Consider the following 17,041-nt stretch of genomic DNA (forward strand, 5'->3'; position numbering starts at 1 on the left):
CATATGAAATTGGTGGTCAGGTTTTCCAATTCTTTGAAGAAGGTTGATGGTATTTGAATTGGTATAGCATTGAACTTGTAAAGTGCTTTAGGGAGGACTGTCATCTTTACTGTGTTGAGCCTTCAAATCCATGAGCCGGGGATGTTCTTCCATTTGTGGAGGTCGCTTTTGGTTTCCTTTAGTAGGGTTTTATAGTTTTCCTTATATAGGTCTTTAGTATTTTTTGTTAAATATATTCTTAGGTATTTCAGTTTGTTCTTAGCTACTGTGGAGGGTACTTCCTCCTTCTTTTTTTTTTTGGTACTTCCTTCTGCTACTCTTCCATATTCCTCTATCACTGTAAGTACTCCAGCTGTGGAGCTTTTGGGGTTTTCAATGTACAGGATCATGTCATCTGCAAATAGTGATAGTTTCACCTCCTCCTCTCCCAACTGGATCCCTTTGATGTCCTTCCGCTGTCGTATGTTGTTAGCCAGAACCTCCAAAATGATATTGAATAGGAGTGGGGACAGGGGGCATCCTTGTTTTGTACACTTTTTCAGTGATATTGTTTTTGTATTCTCTCCATTGACTATGATGTTTTCCATTGGTCTTTCAAAGATAGCTTGTATCAGCTTGAGGAACTTACCTTCCAATCTCTATCTTCATGAGTGTCTTGATTAGGAATGGGTGTTGGATGTTGTCAAATTTGTTTTCTGCATTTATGGATAATTATCATATGATTTTTATCCATTTTCTTCTCGATGTGGTGTATAATACTGATGCATTTTCAGATGTTAAACCAGATGAATCCTACCTGGTCCTGGTGGATGATATGTTTTATATACTTTTGTATTCTATTGGACAATATTTTGTTAAGGAGTTTTGCATCTATGTTCATTAGAGATATTGGTCTGTAATTCTCTATACCTGTGGGGTCTTAGCCCTGTTTGGGTATCAAAGTAATGCTGGCTTCGTTTGGGAGTTTGCAGTCCACTTCTATGTTATGGAATACTTTGTGGAGGATCAGTGTCAACTTTTCCCTGAATGCTTGGTAGAATTCTGCTGTGAAACCATCTGGCCCTAGTGCTTTTTGGGTTGGTAGGTTTTTGATGACCCTCTTTATTTCTTCTTTCGCTATGGGTTTGTTGAGGTTCTTGATCTTTGTCTGAGATAATCTAGGGAGAGACTTTTTTCCAAATATTTATCCATGTCTTCCATGTTTCTGAATTCATTAGAATACAGACATTCATAGTACTTTGTGATTATCCTTTTAATCTCATTGGGGTCTCTTGTTATTGCCCCCTTTTCATCCCTCATCCTGGCTATTGATGTATGCTCCTTTTTATCCTTGGTAAGCTTTGCCAGAGGACTGTCAATTTTGTTAATTCATTCATAGAACCAGATTTTAGCTGCATTTATCTTTTGCATTGTTCTCTTGTCTTCCCACTGTTTTAACTCTTCCCTGATTATTATAATTTATTTTCTTTTGCTATTAGAGGGGTTGTTCTGCTGACTCTGTTACAGTTGTTGGAGGTTTTGTGTTAATGTATCTGTCATATGCCTCTCTTCTTTTTTCACATATGCATTTAATGATATCAAGCTACATCTGATAACTGCCTTCGCAGTGTCCCATAAGTTTTGATACGTTGTATTTAAATTCTCGTTAGTTTCTAGAAACTTCCTAATATCCTCTCTAATCTGGTCCTGTACCCATTTATGTAGCAGAAGATCGTTGTTCATCCTCCAATTGGTTGCCCTTGTTTTTCTGGGCATCCTCTTATTAAACTCCAACCTTATGGCATGGTGATGTGAGAACGATGTCTGGATAATATCTATGTGTTTGAATATACTCAGGCTGGACTTGTGTACCAGCATGTGGTCTATTCTTGAAAAAGATCCATGTGGACTTGAGAAGAATGTGAAATTCTTTGCATTTGGATGGAAAGCTGTATAAATGTCTATCAGACTCTGTTGTCTAATTACTTTATTTAGCTCTATGGCCTCTTTGCTGAACTTCTTTCCCAGTGATCTGTCTTTCTCTGATAGCGGAGTGTTAAAGTCACCTACTATGATTATTGAGTCCAATATTTCTTTTTTCATCTTTTTAATCGTTTGATGAAATTTGCCGCACCATTATTAGGAGCGTAAATATTCAATATGCCAAGTGTATCTTGGTTTACTGAACCTTTGAGCATTATGTAGTGTCCCCCTTTGTCTCTTTATATGGTTTGGATCTTGAGGTCCATTTTGTTGGAGATTAAGATAGCCAACCCTGCCTTTTTGGAGTTACAATTTGATAGGTAAACTTTCTGCCAACCCTTTATTCTTAGCATATTCTTGTGTGTGCACTTAAGATGTGTCTCTTGCAGTCAACAGATTGATGGATTATGTTTTCTGAGCCAGTCCTCAAGCCTTTTTCTTTTAATGTATGAGTTGTGTCCATTGGAATTCAGAGTTATCATCACTATCTGTGGATTCATGGTTGTCATACCCTGTTTTGTGTTTTGGGTATTTACCCATCTCACTTCATATCAGTGTGCTGTGTTTCAATGGAGAGTTTCCATCTTGCCTTCTTTTCCATCTGAGACCTTGTCCTGGTAATTGTTGCTGGCATGTTGGCTTCTAGATGGAGATGGGCTATATGGTTGTCTCCTGTTTGTTCTTGGTGGAGGTTGATCTTCTGGCCATAGTGGGTCAGCTAGTATCTTCCGCAGGGTCGGGTGTCTTGCAGCATATTCTTTGAGTCTTTCCTTGTCCTGGAAGATCCTTATCTCACCATCTATCTTAATGGACAACTTGGAAGGTTACAGGATTCTGGGGGAGGAATTTTTTTCTTTCAGCTTTTGGAAATGTTGCTCCTTTCTCTCCTCCTCTTCATGGTATCTGTTGATAGGTCTGAGCATATTCTTACCTGTGCTCCTTTGTATGTGACTGTCTTCTTTTCTCTTGCTGCTCGTAAAATTTTCTCATTTTCCTCAAAGTTGGATATTTTTACTATTATGTCTTGGCGTGGTCTTCCTGGGGGTCTACTCTAGCTGGCGTCCTTTCTGCTTCCTGTGTGAGTGCCTGGTTCTCCCTTGTTAGGGTGGGAAAGTTTTCTTCCAGAAATTCCTTTGCTATCTTGGCTGTTGAATTTTATGTTGTGCTCCGGTAGACCGATTATTTGAATATTATCCCTCTTCATAGCATATGTCATTGTCTCAGGATACCTTCTGTTTCTTTAGTTTTCCTATCTGACTGTCTTTCTCACTTGCTTAGGTCTGTTTGAGTGTCCTCAAGATCACTGATCACTCAAGCCTAATCGCTAATTCTGTGACCTTGTGTGTGGCTTCTGCCACCTCCTCTGTTAGCTCTTCAGTTCCCTTTGGTGGGTGGATTTCATCCACTCTATTGTGAACTTCATCTCCTCTAACATTGGATCTTTATTCTGGGTTTCTTCCTTCAGCTCCTGTATTACTGCGAGCAGACTTCTGAATATTTCCTTCTGTGGCAGATTGTATCTGTTTCTTCTATGAGAGAAGTTAGCTCTGCTACTATGTTCCATCTCTATTTCTTGTTGGGAGTGATGTGGTCTGTTGATTTTTCCTGGATCCTTTCATAGGCCCCATGATTCTGGGAGGCCAGGGGAACCTTATCTATGTTACTGTTAAGGATTCTTTCAGGAAACTTCCTATGACCTACTATAAGGATGGGACAGACTGCTGTGTAGGCAGAGTTCCCTGAAGGCTTAGTGACCCGCAGTGGTGAGATGCTTCAGCAACTGGAGTGGGGGCTGGAGCCTCAGTGAGTGCCCCAGGCTGCTTTGACCTGGTTTGTCAGGGTCTCTTAGCAGGCCTTTTTTTTGTTTAGTAATAATAAAGAAAAATTTAAAAGAGCAAAATTTTAACAAAATTTTGGGAGGAAAAAGAAAAACACGGAGAGAGAGGAATAAGGAGAAGCTATAAAAGAGGAGAGAAAAGAAGTGGTAATAGTGGTAGTGGAGGAGAAAAAAAGAGCGAAGGAAAACCTATAGAAAAGGGGCAGAAGAGAAGCAATAGCAATAATGAAAAAGGAGGAAGAAAGAAGAGAGAAAAGAGAACACAGAAAGTACAGGAAAGAGAAAAAACAGCATGATATATATAGATTTTCTCCCTTCTTTTCCCTCCAAGTTTTAGTGATGCCTAATAGAAGGCGGAGGTAGATGAGGCTTCGCTGCCACAGGACGTGGTGCTGATCTGGGTACCGGAGCCGGGCTATGTTAGGGGAAGATGCTCTTCAGTTCAGCAAGCACTCCCAGGTCCCTGTAGGCCTCTAGAGTTAAGTCTGTGGGGAGAGGCTACACAGTGGGAGAAGCCCCACAGGGACAGGCCTCCTGCACCGGATGGAAAATGCTGGGGCCGCAAGGGATGCTGAGAGACGCACAGGCCGTATTGCCCGCCTCCTATGTCAGCTGGGAAGGGCTGGAGCAGGCTTAGGAGCTGGTTGGTGTTGGGGGCCCCACAGGGCACTGTGATGGTGAAAGCCGGCAGGAGTGTGCAGATGGCTCCGGTGGGGGCTGCAAAGCTGCGTCCTAGACTCCCTAGTAGGCGGGCATTTATCGCTTGAGCCGCCGGCCCTGTGAGTGGAGCAGTCTCCTCAGCGACAAGGTCTGAGCAGGTTCCGATAGCTGAGGCTCTGGCAGGAAACAGCAGCAATGGTGCCAGCCCTCCACCCTGGGAGGAATGTGTCACAGTAGGCTCAGAGCTGGCCACTGGAATCCCTGCAGCACACCAGGGAGGGCAAAGCCGCTCTGGCAAGAGGACACAGCTCCGTTGCTCCCGCTCCCAGTAGGGACCAGCGCCCACTCTTGCCCAGTGCTGTCAGTGCTGGATGGGGCGCCCCGCAGCAGACAGGCTTAGCACCCCGGGCTGCGGCTACGGGTCTCCGCGGTGGCACAGGCCAGCCTGAAGTGGCTCCCGAGGAAAAGCAGTGTCGGGGTAGAAGCTGGATGGGTTCCGGCTGCAGGCTCGCGCTGGCGGGAAGTGCTCAGTGCAGGTTCCCCGGGAGTGGAGGGGGCGCTATGCTGACTTGGGTGGGCGGCGGATCAAACTGTAGCACCCGTGGAGAGGTCCCAGGCAGCCATGGGGGTGGATGGTCCCCCATGGGGGTCGCCCAGGCAGCCCTTGGTGGCCTGCAGGTCAGCTACCCGGGCCTCGGATGAATGGAGGGAGGGACTCCGCCCAAGGGCAGATCGTTGCCACGTGGGGAGAGGGGGACCATGGGAAAGGGAAGCTTCGCTCCTACTGGGGTCCTGCAAGAGGGCAGCTGCTATAGGGGGCCCTGTGACCGCTGCGCATGTCTCGGCAGAGCAGGCAAGGACTCTGGGCTGGGGTCCTGGTCTGGGGATGGGGTGGGGTTACAGCTAGTCGCAGTCACAATGGCGGCAGCCTAGTGACCCGAGATATCCCACGAATTGGGTCCTGGATCACAGAGGTGCCGGCTCAGTAAAAATGTGTGGGGTGGGGTGCTGTCCCATGGGGATATTTCACTCACCAGACTCCTTCCACTTGGCTACCTGGACTCCAAACCTGTTAGGTAGCTTAGACTAGGGAATTGGGAAGTCCATTTACACATGCCTAGTAGAGCCAGCAAAGGACAAAAGCTGGATTTTCCCGCCAATGGGCCCAGATAGGCGTTACACCTGGAGCAGCCAACCTGGGCCAGGTGATTGCAATTCAGCCAATGGGATCGACCTGGGGTCGTTCACCACGCCTCCCCCGGGAACCCTTGAAAAGGCAGGGACCGGAAGGGAGAGGGGCTCTTGGGCTCTTGGTCTTGGCTTGCTTGTGTGGTCTGGTCGTCTTCGTGGGAGGGGAGAGATCCTTGCGTGTCCCGGAGCAGTCTCTGCCAGGCCGCATGGTCAAAGGAATCCTATGGTGCCACGTAAAACCTGATGCTTTCTTGAACTTCCATTAAATTCACTTGGATCACGAGTCCGGCTTCGGCGTGAAATCTCTCTCGTGTGGAGCCAAGGACTGAGGTTGGGATCTAGTCCCGGAGAGAGAAACCTAACAAACCCACTTAGTTCGAAAAAGCTCTCAGAGTGTGCGCGTCCCCTGGTCCGCCATCTTCCCAGAAGTCCTTGCCTCATCTTAAAGTCACAGTTTTTAATGTTTTCTGGTTTCTGTTTGATTGAGGCCTTTCTCTGTTTTATCCTGTTATTGATGCTGGAACCTTTTGTTTGCTTCTTATTTGTATTTTGTTTAATTTTCTGTATACAAAACCCAATCAGGTAAATCCACTAAGATGGTAATTAAATTAGTAATTGCTAAGGAAATGGCAAGGGAGGTTTTCAGGGAAATAGGTAGCAAAGGGCAATGAGTCTGAGGAGAATATGTTCTGAAATTGATTGTGGTAATGATTGCATAAATCTTGTTAATACGATTGAATGATTGAATTGTATGATCTGTGAAGTATTTGCCAGTAAAATGGTTTAATATAAATAAATAGAGGGAAGTCCTTCCTCATGTGTCATGGAAGCCAGAGCTTCACAGCGCATCTGGCCTGGCCCTGGCAGAGCGCATAGATCCCATGCAGCCCTGCCATGATCGAAGTGGTAGCAGAGCTGAGCCAGGGCCTATGCTTCCGGTGGAGGAGATGCTGGAATGTGTAGTGACCGTTACCCACCTCCTGTCCCCCACAGCCACTTCTGTATGCAGTGACAGTCACATGGCACTGCCTTTCCCGGACTCCAGCCAACCAGAGGTCCAACCCAGAGGCAGACGATCTTCCTCCCCCACCAAGGAGAGGGGTCAATGTATTCTTTCCACTCCCCCAAGAATCCTCTTCTGTGATTTGCGCCTCGAGCCTGGAGAGTCCAAATCATACTCCTACAGTGAAGTCCTGAGCATAGAGGGACTACCCGCCTTTCGGGGCCAGTCAGTCAAGTGTGTCTCCAAACTGCCCATTGGCTGCCAGCATGTCAACTCCCCCATCATTTTACTCTGGGTCCCTCTGAGGCTCCTTGCGCTGCATCTCCGCTTCAGGATCTCCATTTCCCCAGGATGAGGCTGTGGCCCTGTCCAATCCCTTCCTGGAGGAGGACAAAGGTGGGAAGAAGGATTCGTGGCTCGCAGATATGTCTGTAGAGCGCCTCATAGCCCACATCCTCCTGCAGCCTCCATCTGTACATCAGTGTTATGTCTACACTCAGTGAGGATGTGGTGGGGACGGTGAACGTAGGGGAAGGCACTGTAGCTTGTTTGCAGTTTTCAGTAAGTTCACAAACCAAGGAGGGGTTACACCCCGAGTACCAGCAGCAGTGTGGGGTGGAAGGCACCCCTTCTGTGTCCCATGTCACTCATGCCCAGTACCAGGAGTCCTGCCTGCATACCACCAGAACCAGTTTCTCCCTAGCCATTCCTCTCAGCTCCACCCCAGGCTTCTACACAGCAATTGTGGCCCTGATGTGGCAATTGAATTTTGAATTTGTCATATCTTGAGAACCAGGTTTGGTGCGCCTACCTGCCCATGGAACAGTCTGAGCCTGCCACCTGGGCGGGGCTTAAGCAAGTACCCGTGGACATCTTCAGTTGGGACCTCCCCATCAAGGTGCTGCGGACCAGTCCCACCTGGTCTCCTAGGCTTCCCCCGGCCCCAGCACCAGCACCATAACCATCTGACCTGGGCCCAGCTGCCCAATGATCTTCAAGATTCTGAGACCCGAGCCCTGAGCCTCTGGACTCTTAGTAGGGCCTGCCTTTCCCACTGGGGTCCCCTGGGGAGTGTGGAAAATCAGAGGCAGGCTTTCAGCTGTAGTATTTGTTTGAGTCAGGATCAACTGGCAGCTGCTGGTGGTCTCCCTGAAAGTGGCATCAGCAGCAGTGTGGCATCAGCAGAAGGGGGCTTCGTGGAGTCTAGCTGGAGCAGGGAAGAGCAGGAGACCCCCCCCCCATCAGGATTGTTAGCCCAGCCCCACTCTGGCTTGGGAACCCTCCTCCTTTGCAGGGCAGCTGAGGGTCCGCTTTTTGCACCAGGGACAAATGGCAGGTTCCTACCTCTTGATGCACCTCACACCCAGCAGGGAAGTCAGTGGGGTGCAGGGACCTACGAACCCAAAGGAGGGAGCAGGGAGTCAACAGAGTGGAGGGTCCCCTTGCTCTGCCACATATCGCGCTTCCAGAATTCCTCCCACATCTTCCTTCACTACTTCCTTGCTGTCCCCCACCCCTCACTCAGCTCTCACTTTCCCTTTATGGACTCAAGATGATATCACAGGATCCTTTTCCTTGAAGACACCCTTAGCTCCCTCACTTTGTCACCCAAATCTCTACTCTTGCTGGTGCCTCCAGGTATGGCTCACCACATGCTACTCTTCTGCCGTCCAGGCCCTCCCTGCCAGCCCTCAGTCACTCATGCCACTCTCGTGCCGCAGCAGCCCACGCTTTGGGGTGCAGACAGGTGCAGTGGAAGCAGTTCTTGCGAACTGGGATTCGCCCAGGGTACAATATTCCCCCCATAGTGGCGGGGGGCTAGGGAAGAAGGGGGTATGTTAGTGTGGCGGGGCATGGGGGACAGACAGAAACCCTTTAGATCTGAGGTGGAAGAGCGTCAGGGGCACACCCCTCCTGCTGAGTTTTCCTTTCCCACTTCAGTGGTGAGGGAGTCCAGGTCTTCTGACATGCCAACACCACACCATCACAAAGGGCCCCCCTTCCCTTCCTGTGCCTTTGTCCTTTCCTATAGCCTCAACCCCCAGGGTTACCTTGTACCTGGAAGCAGCACACTCTGTGGACTCCCAGGTGCTGGAGGAGCAGCAAGATCAGCAAGCAGGGGACCTCCTGGCCTCCCGGGGTCCCCTGGGCCCTGCTCGCCCAGGGCATCCTCAGGGCCATTCCTGCAGCCCGGCGCTCTGGAACCTCGGGGCCTCTGTCTCCAGGGTTTGTCTTGGGTTTCTCTCCTTGAGTTGCTCTCTTCCTATCCTGGGCTCCTGTCTCCACTTTCTCAGTGCCCTCTGCTCTCCCAGGCCAGGTGATGTTTAGAGGGTGATGACGCTGGCCCCTTGCTGAGCAGAGCTGGAAACCTTTAACTGTTTCCTGAGGTGAGGGTATGACAAAAGGTCTCGCTTTAACAAGCTGCGAGTGCTGATTCATGCCCCAGCATAACCAGCGTGAGGGAGGTGGCTGTGGAAGGGGCACTGGGCAGGGCACTTCCCCAGCAAGGTATGGAGAAGGGGGAGGACCCCTAGGTGGTCTTCAGATCTCTTCCCTGGCTGGAGAGGAGGAAGCATTCCACAACCCTCTCCACACCTCTCAAACGCCTAGGGAGGCATTTCCTGAGGATGGCTAATCCTATGCCCTGGCCAAACCAAGGAGCTTAAGTGGGGTGGACAGCCTGCGGCTCCAGGAGAGGGAAGGGCACCTGGAGTGGGGGCTGGGGTTCCTTGATGCATACTGGAGTCAGGACTGTCCCTCGTAGGGAGGGGTGTCTTCTGCAGGTACCCCACAGGGAAGTAACACTGCTAGTCACCCAGAGACCTACAGCAGATGCAGACCCATGCTTGGGGTTGGGGAAGTTCTGCCCTCCCTCTCAGAGAGGCGCATCTGCCAAGCCCCTAATGGGAAAGTGCCCCCTTCTCCCTCTACAGGACCCCTGAATGTATCCTCTGATAGCCTCCACTGAGTTTCCTGAAGGTTCTGCAAGACCTCAAGATATATGGAGTCAGATGACTTAGATGCAGATCCTGACGCTACTTACCAGCTCTGCATCCTTGGGCAAGGCACTTCACCTCTCTAAGCCTCTTTCCCTACCTTGAACAAAGCAGATAATAACATCAACTCAGGGGGTTGTTATGAGCACTCGATGAGAGAATCCATGTAATGTTCTCAGCACCATCTCTGGCATGCAGTCCTCAGAGAAGACTAGTTACTACTCCCACTACTGTTCCTGAGGGGTTTATCTGTCCTGAATTCCATGTGTCAAGAGTTCTTATTTGTACAATTTTGTGCTCTTTGGTCTAGTCAGATTTGTGAGGTAAAACTGGGTCATGGTGTGTGTATGTGGGAGCACTCAGGAACTAGAGGAATGATGTGTGATTCGTTGGTTGCTATACAACACCTTGGTTGAATCATCTCTTCCTTATAACTCTTTTGTGGGGGGTGTCCAATTGTCTGCAGAAGGGCTTTAGGTCTCCAATCCAACCCTACTCGTTTGCATCAATATAGTTGTGTGTTTAGGATCTTTTGATACCTGATATCAGATCCCATCAACACTTCATGATCACACAGACTGTGTGCTTTTGCCATGTGAGCTTATTTGCTTCCCTGCTAGATGACTGGGATATCATAAGGGTAAGGGGATGGTCAGGGAGGAGGGAAGAGGAAGCCATAACAAGGTTGGATATATAGCCCCTGCCAAAAGGGACAAATAACAGAAATGTGGGTGAAGGGAGAAAATGGACAGTGTAAGATACAAAATAATAGTAACAATATATAATTGATCAAGGATTCCCAAGGGTGGGAGAGGGAGGTGAATAAAGAGGAGCTTATACCAAGGGCTCAAGTAGAAAATGTTTTGGAAATGATGATGGCAACATATGTATATATATGCTTGATACAACTGATGTATGGAATAGTATAAGAGTTCCCAATAAAATAAATTAAAAAGTAAAATTAATTAATTAATTAAAAGATTACAGCAGATATAGATGAATCAGAAAAACCATAGGGGGGGGATACAAAGTTAGTTCTTTGAAAGAATTAACAAAATTTATTAACCACTGATAAATTTAAAAATGGAAAAGATGGCAGTATCATGAATAAGAAATTAAATGGGTGACATCACTACAGAACCAAACAATATTAAGAATATTGTAGAGACAGACAATTATAGTAGATTCAAATAAAAAAATCTGACTTGAATGCTTAAAACCTTGTCCTTTGATATCCCTTTTGATACACTTTGAGGTGGATCTGATTTCTATTATTTTCTGAGGTTTAGGGTTTTTCTGTTCAAACTGGGATTTATCTCTTTTGTTATTGATAGTAGCCTTTTTGACTCTAGGTTGTGTATTTTTCTATGGTTTTCAGCATATTAAACCCAGGACGGGTGAATCTATGGAGACAGTAACTACAATAAGGGCTCCAGGAGGTGCAGGGGAAAGGCAATGAATGTGGAGGGTAATTGGGGATTTGATATCAAAGAGTACAAGAAGGAAGAAAATGTTTTGAAATTGATTGTGGTAGCAATTGTGTGCTTGATATGACTGAACTATTGAATATCATGATGTCCTAATAAGAGTTTGAAAAAATAAAATGAACATTTTAGCACACTTATTAAAAAATATAATAGTATCTGGTGGAAGAATGAAAACTAAATGAAAATCAAAGGACATTAAAAACAATCATTCCAATGGAGTCATAGGACAATTATTCCAATGGACGAATTTCATGCACACACCTGTCTCCACAATCCGGAGATTAGAAGCACCAAATGAAAGTTAGTCATAAGACCCCATACCAGAGCTCCCTGTGTTCTAGCCTAGGGGTTGGAGTCAGCACAGGTAGCCATAGATTTGCAGCAATTGAAAAGATGTCAGGAAATTTACCTGAGTCAGATTGCAGAGTGGCAGAGCATAAGTGGGTAACCATAGCCCAGGGGGCGAATTCAGTGCCAGTTGGCTGAAAAGAAAACAACCTCTCTGATAAGCTAGATCTCCTCCTGTAGGATCAGCATGATAGTCCACAAATCAGGGAATTCCACAAGCCCAATATCAAAAAGAGAAAAAATATTTTCTCGGTAAATACTGCAAATCACAGACTCATTGTTTAACTACAAGAAAAAACCTCCAGAACAGGTCCTTTAGCATACATGAACATAATAAGGGAGTCAGAGCTAAGGAGTGCCAGAAGTTAGCTACAGATCCCTGAGGCTTTCAACATAACAAAGAGCCTCTGGAACAAACTTCAGTTTCAGAATAATTTCACTGAGCACAAACTCAGAGCCCACACCAAGAGGGCTAATTGAATTTACTCCATTCGAGTTGGCCAGGGCTTCTCTGAGCTATTGGGGCATTAGCAGTCTTGGCACAAGCTAGGGAATCTCCACAAGCCCACCGGGGGTGGTGGGGAGCTACTGTCTGCCCTCAGTGGTCCTACATGCAGCTGGGGAGGTCCTACCTGCCCTTCACGTGGCTGGGGGATCCCCTGTCTGTCCTGGGACCCTACCTGTGGCTGAGGGAACTTCCCCGCCTGCTGCAGTGCTGCATACGGCACAAGGCAGCTACACCAGTGATCTCCAGCACTCCACCCCGCTGCGGGAACCTCTGCCTGGCCTCTGCTGTGATCTTGCCTACGAGGGTAATTCTGCCCAGCATCCGTGGGACCCAGCACCAAGCGGAGACACGGTCCCGCTACTTTGAGACAGGGCTGGAATTTGTCCAGGCCAATGGTCAAGCAAGCAATCAGGGCTCAGCTATCTCCTTACTTTCTATTACTTTTCTTCTCCCTCCCTTCTCTCTTTCCCACCCCAGTTGGCCTCGGTGGGTCAGTTTTGTTTTTGGAGCCTTTTCTTTCTTTCTTTTTGTTCTCTCCCTCTCTTTCCTTTCACACTCCACTGCAGGCTTCCAGGCCATTGCCTTCTGCCTAGGGCAACTCTATCCAAACAGCCGGGGGAACTCCAGCCTGTCCTCTGTGGGAGTGCCGCACATTGAACAAGGCAGCTGCAACGGGCCTCTCCAGTGCTCCATGCTGCTGAGGAAACCTCCGCCTGGTCTTCATGTGATCTTGCTGACTAGGGTAATTCCGCCCAGCACTCGTGGGACACTGCACCAAAAGGGCACACCTACCTGCCACCTTGGGGCAAGGGTTTGAACCCCATCCAGTCCAATGTTCAGGTGATCAGGGATCAGCTATCTGTTTACTCTTTATTTTTTCTTTTTTCATTTCTCTTCCTACCACAGTCATTCTCAGCAAGTACAATTGTGGCTTTTTAAATGGTTTCTCTTTCTTTCTTCTCTCTTTCATTCTTTTCTTTTCTTTTTCTCTCATCTCCCTTTTTCTTTCCACATGTCACTTCTGGCTTACAGCCCCCTACCCTATGGCTAGGGTACCTCCACCCACCCATGGGGAGAGCTCTGCTCAGGACACGAAGCACATGGCCCGGCACGGGGCTCAGCTATCTCTTTATCTACTATTTTTCCTTTTCTGCTTCTTCTTTATATCATTTCTTCTTTTTTCCTCTTATTCTATTTATTCTATCTTTGAAAAAGGAAGAAAGACTGTGGCTGATATGCTGGCACAAAATTTACACCAATTAGAGCAGAGTCAACAGAACAATCCTACTACTAGCAAAAGGATAATAAAAATAATAAAAATCCAGGCTGAGATACAGGAGAGGGAAAACTATGGAAACAATTAATACAACTAAAAGTTGGTTCTTTGAAAGGATTTACGGAATTGATAGACTGCTGGCAAACCTAACCAAAGAAAGGAAGGAACAAATTTTAATAGCAAGGATGAGGAATGAAACAGGGCACATCACAATGGACCCTAATGAAATCAAAAGGATAATTACACAGTCCTATGAAGGTCTGTACTGTAATGAATTCAACAACTTGGAAGACATGGATAGATACTTGGGGAAAAATCCCTCTCTAGACTATCCCAGATGGACATCAAGAACCTTAACAGACCCATAGCTGTAGAAGAAAAAGACAAAGTTATCAAGGGATTGCCAACGAAAAATTCCCAGATGTCTTCACAGGCAAATTCTACTAAGCATCCAGGGAAGAACTGACACCAATCCTACACAAACTCTTCCAGCACATTGAAAAAAAAAAAAGGAAAACTATCAAACTCTTTCTACAAAACTAGTATAATTCTGATACTGAGACTGGGCAAGGATCCCACAAGAATTGAGAACAACAGACCAATATCCTTAATAAACATCGATGCAAAGATCCTTAACAAAATACTGGCCAATAGAAAACAAATGCGTATAAAACAAATAATCAACCATGACCTGGTGGAATTCATACCAGGGAGGCAGGGATGGTTTAACATACAAAAAAACCATTAGTATTATTGGCCACGTTAATATGAAAAATTATAAGAACCACATAATAATATTGATAGATGCAGTAAAAGCATTTGACAACATCCAACACCATTCCTGTTTAAGAAACTCAAGAAGGAAGAACTGGCAGGAAAATCCCTCAATATTATACAAGCTATAGCTGACAAACCAACAACCAACGTGGTAATCAATGGAGAAAAGATGAAAATTCTACTGAAAAAGGGGACCAGACAAGGATGCCCCTTGTCCCCACTCCTATTTAACAACATACTGGAGGTCCTACCTGGATCTCAGAGGAGAAGGAACAGGTGAAACTGTCGTTATTTGCAGATGATATGATTTTATATAATGAAAATCCCCCAAACTCCACAAATGGAGTTTTGGAAGCATTAGAGGAATATGGCAGACTGGCAGGATACAAGATCAACAAACAGAAATCTATCAGACTGCTACACATCAGACAAGACCAAGGAGAGGTGATTAAAAAGGTAGTACCTGTTTGGACTTGGTCCAAATTAGGCAGCCCCCATCTCCTCTCTGGCTCCTCAGGAGGATAGAACTTCAAGGCCCCCATTACCAGCCTCTTGGGAAGATGAACGACCTATTGAAGTATGCATCTTCTGCCCCAACATTCCAAGGAGCATATCTCTCCAGACCAAAGTTGTCCAGCCCCTGTCCCAGCACTCCAGGGAGTAGGTTGGCAAACAACAAAGGAACTTCCCAGGATCTAATCCCGATTCAAGGTCCTGCAGCTGCAAGCAAAAAATTTCCCTTCTGGTCAATGTATACCTCCCTAGCTCAAGCCCTATAGATCTCCCACTGCCTCACTGACAAGCTGTGATTTCCCTGACCTAACTTGTTGGGTCTTGGAACCATCCAGGAGCTCAAGATGCTCCTGTCCTTTTCTCTGCTCTTCCTTCCCTCCAGGGAGCTCTTTCCCTCCCCTGGTAAAGCAGCTGTTAACCTCATGTTCTTTGTCTCAATCCTATCTCTGTTTGGTGTCTCAGTGTTGACCTCTCATCATGGTGCCGAAACTCGAAACTCGGAAGTAGTAAGAGGTGTTTTGACATGCCCCCGCCCTCCCTTGGGCAAGTGCGGTGCCCTCTCTCCTCCATACCCCTTTTCTTGGACCAGGACCTCTCAGCTGTCATCTACTGCATGTGAGAGTGAGTACCTGACAGTACCTGACTAAATTTGCTGCTGGGTTCTTTAGAGGCTTTGTTCATTCACCATTTCTGAACCATGGGCCCATGGCAGACAACACATGGGGATACTTGATTCTCTCTGCTCCTTTTCTGGGGGAGCTGGGAAGCCTTCCCCTTCCCCTGTTCTGGAGGCCCCGTTGAATATTCGGGACACTAATTGTCTAGTTCCGTCTCTTCCAAGAACCCTGCAGGATGGGAAACAAAAATTCTAAGCCGTATTCCTCCACACCTGTAGATTGCCTCCTGGCTAATCTCTCAACTCTTGGCTTAAAGCCACATCTCCCCCCCCCCCCCGAATGCCTTGCTTTTTACTGCAATTCAGTTTGGCCCCAGTATAAACTAGCCAATGGGTCTCAGTGGCCAGAAGACAGTACTTTTGATTTCAACATTTTGACCGATCTTAGTAACTTTTGCCAGCTAACTTGCAAATGGCCTGTGGTCCCCTATGTCCAACCTTCCTTCCTTCTATGCTCCCATCCCTCTCTCTGTACTCCCTGTCACTCCGCTCAAGTTCTTTTAGCCCAATATTCTCCTAACCAGAAACACTTGCCAGCTCAAACAGCCCCAACACTCCCCAATCAGGTCTCTCCCCCACTCAACTTTCTCCGAATCCCCTGACTCCTTGTGTGTTCCCTCAGTAAGGTCTTCTCCATATTCTGGGTGCTCTTCACCATCACCTCCCTCCTCTACCCCCTCAACTCCCAACCACCCCTCTACGGTTCCCCCAGCCTTTTGTCTCTCTGTTTACTTTCTGTGATTTCTGCCACGAACAGGACTCCTGGCACCAGGCCTGGCAGTCACTGCACCCTCTGATTGGTCTATAGTGCAAAGAGTGTGTCTGAGCGTTTTGTACCTGTTTGTGTGTTTCGTGCTGGCAGTTCTGTGGTGTCTGCTCTCAGACCTTATCTAAAATCTGCTTTCTCCTGAGCAAAGGCCTCAGACCTTCATTCAGCTGACCACAAAGCCAGGCTCCTCCCCCTCCCTAGCTTCCTGCCTTTCTTTCACTGTCTTTCACTGCCACTCACACAAGGTCCTTGTCTGCTGGTTAAACCTGCAGGCCTGCTCTAGGGAACCTTCCTGTTCTGGGGAGTGCAAGACTCTCCCACTGGGCCCCTATATCTGACTAGGAAGCCTCTTAGGGTTCTTGGGTCACCTCCTGACTGACGGGTGTGGACAGGGACCAGGAGATGTCCTTCTCCTCTGACCGTATCCCTTGCAGTTTAAGACACCATGGGAAGCTCACTCTCTAAGCTTCCCAGGAACAGTCCCTTGGAATGCCTCCTGAACTGGGCCTGGCTCCAGATATTCGCCCTAAGCATCCAGTCTTTCTCTGTAACCAAATGTGGCCACAATCCCAATTGGACAATGAGTTGTGTTGGCTAGGACTTTCGAATCCAGCATTCTCTGCGACCTCAACAATTTTTGTCGCAAGACTCAAAAATAGTCTGAGGTTCTGTACGTTCAGGCTTGACTTTTCCTCCGCTCCTGTCCTTCCTTATGTGTCACCTATCACCCAGCTCAGGTCTTACTTGCTTAATCACCCTCAGCTGCTCCAGTAAGCTCCCGTTACCTTCTGACTCCCTGAAAGCATTGTCCCTCCCACCTACCCATCCTCCATCTTATTCCCTTCCACCCCCCTTGGGCCCAGAACCTAGTAAAATTCCTCCTAAATCTTCCCCTCCTCCTCAACGTCTTCAGCCCCCTCAGCCTCAGCCTCCTCAACCTTCCCTGGCCCCTCTGCCTTCCTCTGTTGCTTCTCACTGTAGGTCACATCACTTTTGTCCCCTCAGTGAGGTGGCTGGAGCTGAGGGCCCCATCAGGGT

At 47.4% G+C, this 17,041-nt stretch overlaps 1 pseudogene; it reads left to right on the forward strand.

The window, feature by feature from the left end:
• Positions 1-6,544: 6,544 nt before the first annotated feature.
• Positions 6,545-7,622, forward strand: LOC142448844 (RAB6A-GEF complex partner protein 2 pseudogene; annotated as a pseudogene).
• The last annotated feature ends 9,419 nt before the right edge of the window (positions 7,623-17,041 follow it).

This window comes from Tenrec ecaudatus, chromosome 5, assembly GCF_050624435.1.
Source record: "Tenrec ecaudatus isolate mTenEca1 chromosome 5, mTenEca1.hap1, whole genome shotgun sequence".
Classification (NCBI taxonomy): domain Eukaryota; kingdom Metazoa; phylum Chordata; class Mammalia; order Afrosoricida; family Tenrecidae; genus Tenrec; species Tenrec ecaudatus.